Source organism: Neofelis nebulosa, chromosome 1 (assembly GCF_028018385.1).
Source record: "Neofelis nebulosa isolate mNeoNeb1 chromosome 1, mNeoNeb1.pri, whole genome shotgun sequence".
Lineage (NCBI taxonomy): Eukaryota > Metazoa > Chordata > Mammalia > Carnivora > Felidae > Neofelis > Neofelis nebulosa.
The window spans coordinates 159,453,457-159,465,824 of record NC_080782.1 but is presented as its reverse complement, the minus strand read 5'-3'; the positions used below and the strand labels follow the sequence as shown (position 1 = coordinate 159,465,824).

General features: G+C 42.2%; 1 long non-coding RNA gene across 1 annotated transcript in view; it reads right to left on the bottom strand.

The window, feature by feature from the left end:
• The window catches only part of LOC131506891 (uncharacterized), a 39,108-nt gene that overhangs the window by 24,257 nt on the left and 2,483 nt on the right, over positions 1 to 12,368 (bottom strand). Inside the window, exon 2 of the long non-coding RNA XR_009259217.1 lies at positions 1,129 to 1,259. This is a non-coding gene — a long non-coding RNA (uncharacterized LOC131506891). The remainder of the gene's footprint in view (positions 1 to 1,128; positions 1,260 to 12,368) is intronic.

Below are 12,368 nucleotides of genomic sequence, written 5' to 3'. Positions count from 1 at the left end.
TATATAACTATATATATAGCTATATATATTTATATATATATATATATAACATAACTATGTATGTATGTAAATATATCTCAAAGTATACTATTTTATACCTTAAATATTTACATTTTATTAAATAAAGTAAAAATAATAAAATGACTTTTAAGCTATGAAGCAAGAAAAGGCAGTAATGGAGGAAGAAAGACTTATTTGCTTACATAAGAAGCACAACTGGGTTCTGTCCTCAGTGCCTCTTGCATGGTCAGATAAAATTATCCCCAGGTTTTTGATTTAAGGTAGAAATCAGTTAGCTACAGCCTATTTTTATAAATAAAGTTTGATTGGAACACACACATGCAAAGATTTAACATCCTCCCCACTGCCCCCCCTCAAAAAAAAACCCCGGCATATTATATATTTAAAAAAGAAAAAAACTTGACATATTATTGGTGCTAAAAAGCAAACACCACAGTGTTTCAGGGTATAAAAGCAATATGTGAAAATCAGTAGCATTTCTATACAGTAGAAATGAACACTACAAAAATGGAATTGAGGAAACAATTTCACTTACAATCGCATCAAAAGGAATAAAATAGCAATAAAGTACCAAGGAGACAACAGAGTTGTGCACTGAGAACTATAATGTATTGCTGAAGGAAATTTTAAAAGGCCTGAATAAAATGAAAAAAAAAAAAATCTTCATTTCCCTCAATTAGAAGATTTAATATTGTTCGGACGAACCACTACGCAAAGTGATCTTCAGTTTCAACGATACCTCTATTAAAATCTGAACATGTTTGCTGGTTTTCTTTTGTTTTCCTTTGTTTTGTTTTTACGTACCCAGGCCCCCACTGATCCCCCAAGACAGCTCACAGAACTCATGAAATAGTCATAGTTGTCGCTAAGATTTATTACACGGAAAGGAAGTAAGGGAAAAATAGCAAAAGAAGTAGGCATAAGATCAAAGCCAGGAGGAAGCCAGGTGCCAGGTGCCAAGGACTGTCTCCCAGTGGAGTCACAAAGGCCATGCTTACTTCTTCCAGCAATGAATTGTGACAACACAGGTCTTTACACCGTGTCCCCAGAGACTCAGCACCTTAAGGTGCCTTCTAGCCATCTAGACACCCGCTGCCTTGTACTTACCAAAACGACTCCCCAATGCAAGGCAAGTGCTCAGCATAAGCCACGTTGATTGCGTGATTTAGAGGCGATTGATTGTAGACTTCCAAATTTTGGTCCAGCATGTAAAGAGTTTGGAGGTCATCACTCCCATTCTCACAAAAAGAAAAAAAAAAAAAAACTTGAAATCAAAACTCTTCTAGGATCCACAAGAGAATTGAGGTCACAGGGCAGAGTGCTGCCCCCAACACTGGAGTGGCACACAGAGAGAAACACAGCTTACTTGAGCAGAAAGACACAAGTAGGAGTTGCTGACAGGAACACTTTAAACCGTAATTCAAGAGTTGCTGGAGGCACCATGTGAACTAATTGGGAATTAAAATTATTGAGAACCAAATAAAAGTAAGTTGAGAACTAGTTGAGAATTAAAAACTCCTGGAGATCTGGTCTTATGGGGGACCCACACTTTTGTGAGTTTTACCTCCAGTAGTCGCAAATCAGGTTCTCATGTGAAAGATGGGAGGAAAATCCCTTACTGCTTCTGGCAAGTGGAGGGGAAAGTAACCATTATGAAATACCCCCCAACAGCGTTATGCTCTTAACAAAGCCTGCCCTCAAGAGAAACTATTTTATTGGAAGTTAACAAACCTGAGGGAAGGGTAATACCTATCTGTGGCCCTCTCCACATTTCCTGAAACCCCAGAATAGAGAACTGAAATAAAGATACTTGTGAAGGTCATATCCCAGGGGTACAGGCTAACTAAAAGACTGACCTAATCATACAACTATCCAAGGTTTCCTTTCCCATCACATCTTAACACTGTATCAAGAGCACTCCGGCAAAATAATAGGGGGTTATTGTGAAAAGAAGGAAGCTTCTCTTTAATTAGTCTCTAGGAAGACCCAAAGACAACAGGGAACACAAAAACAAAGATGCCCCCACAGCATTCTGCTCTTAACAAGGCCTGCCCTCAAGAGAAACTTTTTTTTTGGAAGGCAACAAATGTGAGCGAAGGGTAATACCCACCTCTGGCCCTCTATACCTTCCCTGCAATACCAGAACAGAGAACTGAAAGACACTTGTGAAGGTCATATCCCAGGGGTACAGGCTCACTGAAAGACTGAGACCTAATCATACAACCACCCAAGGTTTCCTTTCCCACCACATCTTAACACTGTATGAAGAGCACTCGTGCAAAATAATAGGTGGTTATTGTGAAAAGAAGGCAGCTTCTCTTTAATTCGTCTCTAGGAAAACCCAAAGACAACAGAGAACACCAAAACAAAGATGCTGACAACAGAGAACACCAAAACAAAGATGCTAGAAGTTTTATTCTTTGACACCTACAGCTATAACACAGCCTAACCCCTAACCAGATAAACATAAAACTTCACACTAAAGGCCTATGTACTCTAGTTTCTATTACTCAATATTGTACATCCCCCTTTCAACAGAAAAATACAAGCCATGCTAAAAGTAAAAATAAACAGTCAGAAGGGACCAAGAAAGGATAAGACCCAGACTCAGATATGGCACATTTTGGGAATATTATATGGGGGAGTTAAAGATTAATATATGCAATATGATAAGGGCTTTAATGGGAAAAGTGGACAATGTGCAAGAAAGCAGTAGCAATGTAAGCAGGGAGATGGAAACTTTAAGAAAGAATTAAAAGGAAATGCTAGAAATAAAAAGTATAGTAACAAATGAGGAATGTCTTTAAGGGTTCATCAGTAGACTGGACAGAAGGAAGAAAAGGATCAGTAAGTGTGAAGGCAAGTCAACAGGAACTTCTAAAACCAAAACACAAAATGAAGAATGAATGAAAAAGAGCAGAATGTCCAAAACTGTAAGACAATTACTAAAGGAATAACATAAATATAATTAGAATATTGGAAGGAAAGGTGAGACAGGAATCACAGAAATATGTGAAGTAATAATTTCTGAGACTTTTCCAAAATCAAAGAGAGACACTAAATCACAGATACAGGAAGCTCAAGAAACACCAAATACTATTTAAAAAAAAAAAACTCCATATATACATAAGCACATCATATTCAAAGTGTAGAAAATCAAAGATAAAGAGAAACTCTGGTAAGAAATGAGAGGAAGAAGTGTCTTACTTATAGAAGAACAGGGTGATATTTACATTGGACTTCTCTTCAGAAACCATGCCAGTAAGAAGAGAATGGAGTGAACTATCTAGCGTATTGAAAGAAGTTAACATAGGGGCGCCTGGGTGGCGCAGTCGGTTAAGCGTCCGACTTCAGCCAGGTCACGATCTCGCGGTCTGTGAGTTCGAGCCCCGCGTCGGGCTCTGGGCTGATGGCTCGGAGCCTGGAGCCTGTTTCCAATTCTGTGTCTCCCTCTCTCTGCCCCTCCCCCGTTCATGCTCTGTCTCTCTCTGTCCCAAAAATAAATAAAAAACGTTGAAAAAAAAATTTTTTTAAAAAAAAGAAAGAAGTTAACATAGAATTCTGTATCCAGAAAAAAAATATTCTTTTTTTTAGATGTTTATTCATTTATTTTGAGACAAAGAGTTCACACATATGAGCAGGGGAGATGCAGAGAGAGAGAGAGAGAGAATCCCAAGCAGTCTCTGGACTATCAGTGTGAAGGCAGACATGGGGCTAAGTCTCATGAAACCATGAGATCATGATCTGAATCAAAATCAAGAGTCAGACGCTTAACCAAATGAGTCACCAGGCACCCTGACAGCAAAATTATTCTTAAAAAGAGAAAGAAGGGGTAAGTGAGTGGCTCAGTCAGTTAAGGTTCTGACTCTTGGTTTTGGCTCAGGTCATGATCTCATGCTTAGGAAGACTGAGCCCTGCAATGGGCTCTCTGCTCTCAGCATGGAGCCTGCTTTGGGATATTCATTCATTCTCTCTCTCTCTCTCTCTCTCTCTCTCTCTCTCTCTCTCTCTGTCCCTGGCCAGTTATTGCTCTATCTCTCTCTCTCAAAATAAAAATTAAAAACAAAACTTTAAAAAATGCTTTTCAGGGGCGCCTGGGTGGCTCAGTCGGTTAAGCGGCCTACTTCGGCTCAGGTCATGATATCGCGGTCCGTGAGTTCGAGACCCGCGTCAGGCTCTGTGCTGACAGCTCAGAGCCTGGAGCCTGTTTCAGATTCTGTGTCTCCCTGTCTCTGACCCTCCCCCATTCATGCTCTGTCTATGTCTCAAAAATAAATGAACGTTAAAAAAAATTTAATAAAAGAAAAAAAATGCTTTTAAGTGAAATAAAAATAGACTTTCTCAGAAAAACAAAAATTGAGGAAATTTGTTGACATTACTTGCTTTGTCTTGGAGCCCCTCACACCCTCACGACGATACACACAGATATACTAGATATAGAGGGGGGAATAAATATACATAAATGTGTGTGTGTGTGTGTGTGTATATATATATATATATATACACATATATATATATGGATAGATAGATCCACATGGGTATATATACAGAGTGATAACTATAGATCTATTTTCTTCTCTGTCATCTGGGAGAGCCAAGAAACAAAAATACATGAGTAGAGAGGAGCACACTTTTCACCCATATCTTGGTTTCTAATTCCATTCTTCAATAAAAGGAAGCAAGGGTCCTAGGAGAAATGCCTGATTCCAGGGCTATGGCAGGGAATATACAAGAACATCTTGTAGTGTCACAAAGAAAGAAGAGCTTGGAAAAGGATGGGGGACATGTCAAAGGTATACAAGACACAACTGAAAGAGCTTTCACTAGACAAAGCTTAAACAATCTGAGGGGGGAAATCCATAAATTAGTATTGGATTTAAGCCAAGAATAAGACATATTTAGAGCTCCATACTGATATAAATAAATGACTTAATAAATGAATAAGTAAATGGGAGAAAAGAGACAACTCTCCATGTAGGAAATTTTTAAATAATTTAGGTAAATACTCTATTTTCAGGAGCCTTGAACATGGGCTGCAGAGAGTAGCTTCCTTCCAAAGAATACAGTATGGAAATGTGAGGAAAAGAGTCAGTTCACAGTAGAGACACCTTCCAAAGAATACAGTATGGAAATGTGAGGAAAAGAGTCAGTTCACAGTAGAGACACCGACAAGCATGAACTCAGCCAGGTGATTATGGTCACTATCAACAGTGATACATCGTGTTGATAGCATGCTCCCTTGATATGTGAGGAGAATGACACTTCATCTCTGTTATTTCCTCAAACCCATACCCCTTTCTAATTATGACGGAACACATCAGATAAATCTCCACTGAGGGATAGTTTTAAAGGGGGCCAAGATGGCTGAACAGCATGGATGTTCTCAGCTTCTGAAACGCAGCTACATCATCTCCAAACCATTTTGCATACCCAGGAAATTGATCTGAGGATTGACATTAACAATCTGCATAACTTGGCCTCAGAATTCAGCAGGAATGTGCTCTGGAGAGGTGAACTGGGAGAGAGAAGCCATGGAGGGTAAGGAGCTGTTTTTGCAGCAAGAGGACAGAGAAGGGGGGGGAGGGTGTGGTACAAAGGGAGAGTACAGGAAAAGCACTCCCCACAAAAGTAGCTGGACAGAAAGAGAAAGAGTAGAAACAGTCACAATGGACTGAACAAGAAATCTGTTCCCCAAAACCACTGACAGTGATAAAGGAGATGGTTTCAATACCGTTAGGACTCTATAAACAGGGGAGTGCAAAGTCAGAAATTCTGGAGCTCAATACCAGGTGGTTCTCTGGTGAGGAAGCAAGGCAAATCCTCAGAAGCACGCAGTGAGATCCAAGGGGTCCATAGGTCACATGGGGAGAAACCCTTCCCCTGCATGGAGGTCATTTTTTATTTTATTTTTTGAAGGTTTGATTTTTTATTTTTTTTAATATTTATTAATTTATTGTCAAATTGGTTTCCATACTACACCCAGTGCTCATCCCAGCAAGTGCCCTCCTCCCTGCCCATCACCCACTTTCCCCTCTCCCCCACACCCCCATCTACCCTTCGTGTGTTCTCAGTCCTTAAGAGTCTCTTATGGTCTTCCTCCCTTCCTCTCTGTTACTTTTTTTCCACTTCCCCTCCCCCATGTTCTTCTGTGAAGTTTCTCAAGATCCATATAGGAGTGAAAACATATGGCATCTGTCTTTCTTTACCTGGCTTATTTCACTTAGCAAAATACCCTCTAGTTTCATCCACATTGCTGCAAATGGCCAGATTTAATTCTTTCTCACTTCCAAGTCATATTCCATTGTATATATAAACCACATCTTCTTTGTCCATTCACCAGTGGTTGGACTAGGATCTTTCCATAATGTGGCTATTGTTGAAAGTGCTGCTATAAACATTGGGGTACAAGTGCCCCTATACATTAGCACTCCTGTATCCTTTGGGCAGATTCCTAGCAGTGTCATTGCTGGGCGATAGGGTAGTTCTATTTTTAATTTTTGGACTCAACTCCACACTGTTTTCCAGAGTGACTGCACCAGTCTGCATTCCCACCAACAGTGCAAGACAGTTCCCTTTTCTCCACGTCCTCACCAGTACCTATAGTGTACTGATCTGTCCCTTTTAGCCACCCTGACTGGCGTGAGATAACATCTCATTGTAGTTTTGATTTGTATTTCCCTGATGATGAGTGACGTTGAGATCTTTTCATGTGTCTGATGGTCATCAGTGTGTCTTCGTTGAAAAAGTGTCCATTCATGTCTTCTGCCCATTTCTTCATTGGATTCTTTGTTTTTTTGGGTGTGGAGTTTGGTGAGTTCTTTGGAGATACCAGATACTAGTCCTTTATCCAATATGTCATTTGCAAATATCTTTTCCCATTCTATCCTTTGCTTTTTAGTTTTGTTGATTGCTTCCTTTGTAGTGCAGAAGCTACTCGTCTGGATGTGGTCCCAATAGTTCATTTTTGCTTTTCATCCCCTTGCCTTTGGAGATGTGTCAAGTAAGAAATTGTTATGGCTGAGGTCAAAGAGGGTTTTTTTTCCTGCCTTCTCCTCTAGAGTTTTGATGGTTTCCTGTCTCACATTCGGGTCCTTCGTCCTTTTGGAGTTTATTTTTGTGAGTGGTGTAAGAAAGTGGTCTAATTTCATTCTTCTGCATGTTCCTCTCCAGTTCTCCCAGCACCATTTGTTAAAGAGACTGTCTTACTCATTGCTCCTCTTTCCTGCTTTGTCAAAGATTAGTTGGCATACATTTGTGGGTCCAATTTTGGGGTCTGTATTCTATTCTATTGGTCTATGTGTCTGTTTATGTGCCAGTACCATACTGTCTTGATGATTATAGCTTTGTAACAGAGGCTAAAGTCTGGGATTGTGATGCCTCCCACTTTGGTTTTCTTCTTCAATATTACTTTGGCTATTCGGGGTCTTTTGTGGTTACATACAAATATTAGGATTGTTTGTTCTAGCTTTGAGAAGAAATCTGGTGCGGCAAGGTCAGCAATGCAGTGTGCAGGAGGAAAAGGTGGTCCTTTAGATCACCAGGTTTAGAAAGAATGCGTGGCCTGGCAACTTGAGGGACAATAAGAAATGAAAATGAAATAGGTCAGCTTGTGTTCACAGCTTAGCATTGCATTTTAATTAAAACACAAAATCATAATCTTTTTTTTTTTCCCCCTTGTGGTCCAGCATGTTAACTGGTGGATTACTCCAGCTCACCCAGGGGATGGATTTGGGGGATGAGGTCAGCATGTGATACATTCCGCCTCCTTGTTAGGTTCACTGAGAGCCAGTGCAGTCCTTCCATCCGTGGTCATTCCTTAGCTCCTGAGGAAGGAACAGTCCAGAGTCATTTCCTCCATCCAAATCTGGCTGCAATGCCTGATCCCGCACAACCACTGCAGGCTTCTTCCGAGGGGTCTGAATTGAGAAAATTCTCCGGAATGCATGGAAGTTGTGAGTTTGGGTCCAGAACACTGCAAAAAAAAAAAAAAAAAAAATGAATGCCACCACAAAGCGGCTCAAATGAATCTTTTGGTTTCCTAATGGGTATGAAAGTCATGACTAGACTGGAGTCTATCATGCACAATAGCATTATGTTGAAAAAATAATGTACATACCATAATTAAAAAGCACTTTACACTCGTTAACATTTTTAATATATTCATTTTACTCTTGAAAGAGAGATGGAGCATGAGTGGGGAAGTGACACAGAGAGAGGGAGACACAGAATCCGAAGCAGGCTCCTGGCTCTGAGCCATCAGCACAGAGCCCAACACTGGGCTCGAACCCAGGAGCTGTGAGATTATGACCTGACCTGAAGTACATGCTTAACCACCTGAGCCAACCAGGTGCCCCTTAAAAAACACGTTCTTTTTAGAAAAAAATGCTAACCTTCACCTGAGCTTTCAGCAATAGGTAATCACTGATTGTAGATCACCAGAGCACATATAATAATGAAAAGAATATAGTAAAGGGCAAAAGTTAGCAGAGACCTGGAGGCAGCAAATGCTCTAGGAAAAGTGGCCCCCATAGACTTGCTCTACTCACGGTTCCTACAAACCCTCAATTTGCACAAAACGTAGTGTCTTCAAAGATCAAGAAAGCAAAGCACAATAAAATGAGGTAGGTGTTTCCTGGGTAAATTGGAGGGGGAGGAGTTGTCTACTTCCTTGTTTGGTTACTTCAGGCCCAATAAGGTGGAGGCACATCTCTGCCGATGTCTCCTGCATCTGCTCTCAGGGTATGGGGTCACCATGGGAAAGAGAGAAAGTGGGGGGAGATGAGTGGGGTTATTCTGGAGCTGGGGTGCAGGGAGAGGAAGAATTCCCAGTAGGTAACTACATACTTGACCACTGGCTGTCCTTCTGGCCCATTTTTGCTTGTATCATGTCCTCCTCATTTATATGGGTCCTATGAAGACACTTCTTTCACATCGCGAGTGGCCAGCACAGATGCATGGGCACTCTGAGGGACAAGGGATTTTGCAAGTGTTTCTTTTGTAAGCTCCCAGTCTAAGCTTGGATCGGCCGAGACAAGTGAGACATTAGGTGCCTTCTTAAGGTGAGATCCTTAGTTGCAGGCAGGGCACAGCTGAGATCCCCTCTTCTGTGAACTGAGTTGTGTTGCCCACAAGCACCTGTGTTGGAGCCCCAGCCCCCCCCCCCCCCCCACTGGGAAGGTATTAGGAGGCAGGGCCTTGGAGAGGTGGTTAGGGTGGAGCCCATGGGATCAGCAGCCTTATGAAGTCAGTACACAGCTTGCTGTTTTGATTTCTCTTTCTCAGCTGTGTGAGCTTTCCCCAGAACCCAAGCATGCCAGCATGCTGGCATCCTGGTCTCAGACTCTCAATATCCAGACAGTAGGACACCTTTCCCCCAAAACCAGAGGACCCTACCTCTGTCAGGTCCTAGAGAAATAATTTAGCTAAAGGACAAGTGAGGTGAGACCACAGACCACACAGAAGCTGCATGGGTGGGCAGGATATTGCTTCTGCCTGACCTCTTCCTCCAGCTTTTGTGGGATGAGGACTGTCTGACATCTTGTGTGGGCTACCATGGGGAGCATTTCTGCTGCCTGCTGAGTCAGCAACAAATCTTGCAGCAGGATAGGGTGTGCACTGCTTCAGAGACCAGCCCCTTCACTGTCTGATGATCCCACAAATTAGAAAGGTCTTCCTTGTTCCAAGTCTTAGGTTCCAGGTACTCACCTGATGCACAAAGATCAGAATCACACTTTGGCAATTCCAAGTGTCAGGTGCTATCTCGAATCCCCAAAACCCTATGGCTCACATGATTACCCCTTACAGCCCTTGGTACAGATGACATATCCAAAGCATGTAATAGGTTAAAATTGATCCCAAGCTGTGTGGCTTGTAAGTGACTGCCAGGCAGCCAGGCTTCTGGTGGTGCTCCCATTCTGGACTGGGGTGAGTACCAGATGACCAAGGACTCTTAGCTGCTTCCTCCTAGCAGGCCCATTTGGTTTTACTTCCCTCCTCTGCATAAGATACAAAAGGGGCAACAGTAAAAAGTGACCGTTAAACAAGAGGAGATATGTCAATTCTAGGCATGAAAACATATCCAGGGGAACATGGGTGGCTCAGTCAGTTAAGTATCCGACTTCGGCTCAAGTCATGATCTCGTGGTTCATGGGTTTGAGCCCCACATTGGGCTCTGTACTGACAGCACTGAGCCTGATTTGAATCATCTGTCTTCCCTTCTCTCTGCCCCTCCCTCTCCCTCTCCCTTCCCCTCCCCCTCTTTCTCTCTCTCTCTCTCTCTCTCTCTCTCTGAAAACTAAACACGCCAAAAATAAAAACACACCTAGCATTAGGAATCATTCATGTGCTGGCAAAGGAAAGTCACATGTGTTGGGATCTGTGTGCTGTATGGAGACAGGACTCAAAGAGAACTCCAGATGGGTCACAGACCTGTATAGGAGAAATCACACCAGGCCAGCTGAACAGGCAAGTGAGACTTTATTCAAGACTCCTGCAACAGGGAAGAGAGAGAGAGAACTTTACTCTGAATACAAGATGGGTTTTACAGCCACAGGCAGGGAAAGGGAGTGGATGGAATATTACCCAAGACTGGGCCTCCTGGGTGGCTTCTGACATCGGCTCAGGTCATGATCTCACAGTTCGTGGATTCAAGCCCTGTGTCGGCTGTGTGCTGACAGCTCAGAGCCTGGAGCCTGCTTCGGATTCTGACTCTCTCTCCCTCTGCCCCTCTCCAGGTCATGCTCTAACTCTCTTTCAATAAGGAAATAAATAAATAAGTATTTGAAAAGTTAAAAGGAAAATGATCCAGGTCAACCTGAGGGGCACTTCCGTCACTGGCCCGTGTGTCAACTGGACCAAATACATCATCTTCATGTCCAAGGACCCTGCCCCTGGGAAGGGATTTTATTCCAATATTCCCATTTCACCATCAAGGAGCTCTTTAAAGAACAAAGAAGCTGTGGAAGCAGAGGGTAGTCTTCATTCTGTAGGTCATCAAAGGCAGTCTAGGGTAGATAACTGTCACCACACACACCCTTGCTGTGTGCCTGGATTTTCCCATGTCATTTATGGGGCATCACTCAGCTGTGCACTTCGGTGTTCATTGTATGGAGTGAATGAGCCGAGATGCTGCTTCTTTCTCTCTAAGCAATTTGCCTTCAGGAACTCCAGAGAAACAGAACCAATAGGAAATCGTCTATCTATCTATCTATCTATCATCTATCTATCTATCTATCTATCCATCCATCCATCTATCCGTCCATCATCTATTATCTATAACCTATCTTATCTAGTTTCCTATCACCTTTCTATCACATATCTATCAATCTAGCTAGCTAGCTCTCATCCTCCTGTCACCTATCTTTCTTATTCTTCTATCTATCATCAATTATCTATCATCTTATCTATATATCTAGTATCTATCTATGTATATATTATCTATCTATCTATCTATCTATCTATCTATCTATCTATCTATCATCTATCTATTGGAGAGATTCCTTTAAAATAATGTATCTTGGGGCTGTGGAAGTTTGGTGAGTCCTACGGTTGAAGGGGAAGGCTTGCTGGCTAAGGACTCAAGAGAAAGTTGAAGTTCAAATTGGAAGGCTTTCCACCATGGAACTGGGAAGAGCCAGTGTTACAGATGGAACCCAAGGGTACTCTGCTGGAGAGAGCCTCATGGCCTGTGAGAGTTTGGCCTTTTACACAGGCCTTCAACTGATTAGATGGGGTCCACCCACATTGGGAAGAACAGTGTGCTTGACTCAATGTCCACTGATTTCACTGATAATCTCATCTAAGTAACATTCGCAGTGAAACATTCACAATGATGTTTGAACAATTATCTGGCCACTTGGCCCAGATAAATTAAAAGCAATCAACCACACTGTTTCCTAGAGCATGACTGTTCCAATTGGAGCGACTTCTCCTTTGCTCCCTCTTGGCTTGGCATCCCTCTGGATCCATTTATTTTGGGGACCTTGTGAGCACACTGCATTATTGATATATTCTGATTTTCCTCTCCTTGATTTAGCTCCCATGCAATGAGTCCCCACAGCAGAGAATGGATTTTGCAAAAATGCAATCATGTAGAATGAAATCTGTTCCCCTGGCATGCAAATATTCTCTTTATGGCCTGTCTCTGAGGCCATTGAAACTCTGGCCACATTTGGGATTTCCATGCCTCCCTCTCCCACCTCCTTGTCTGATGCACACAGTGACTTTCGTGCCTCGGTGACCCAACTTTTCTTGGCAGATTGACAATATTTTACTCATCATTCTGCACTCTGAATGTCTGTGTTCCCACAAATTCATCCATTGAGATGATAACCCCCAAGAAGATGATG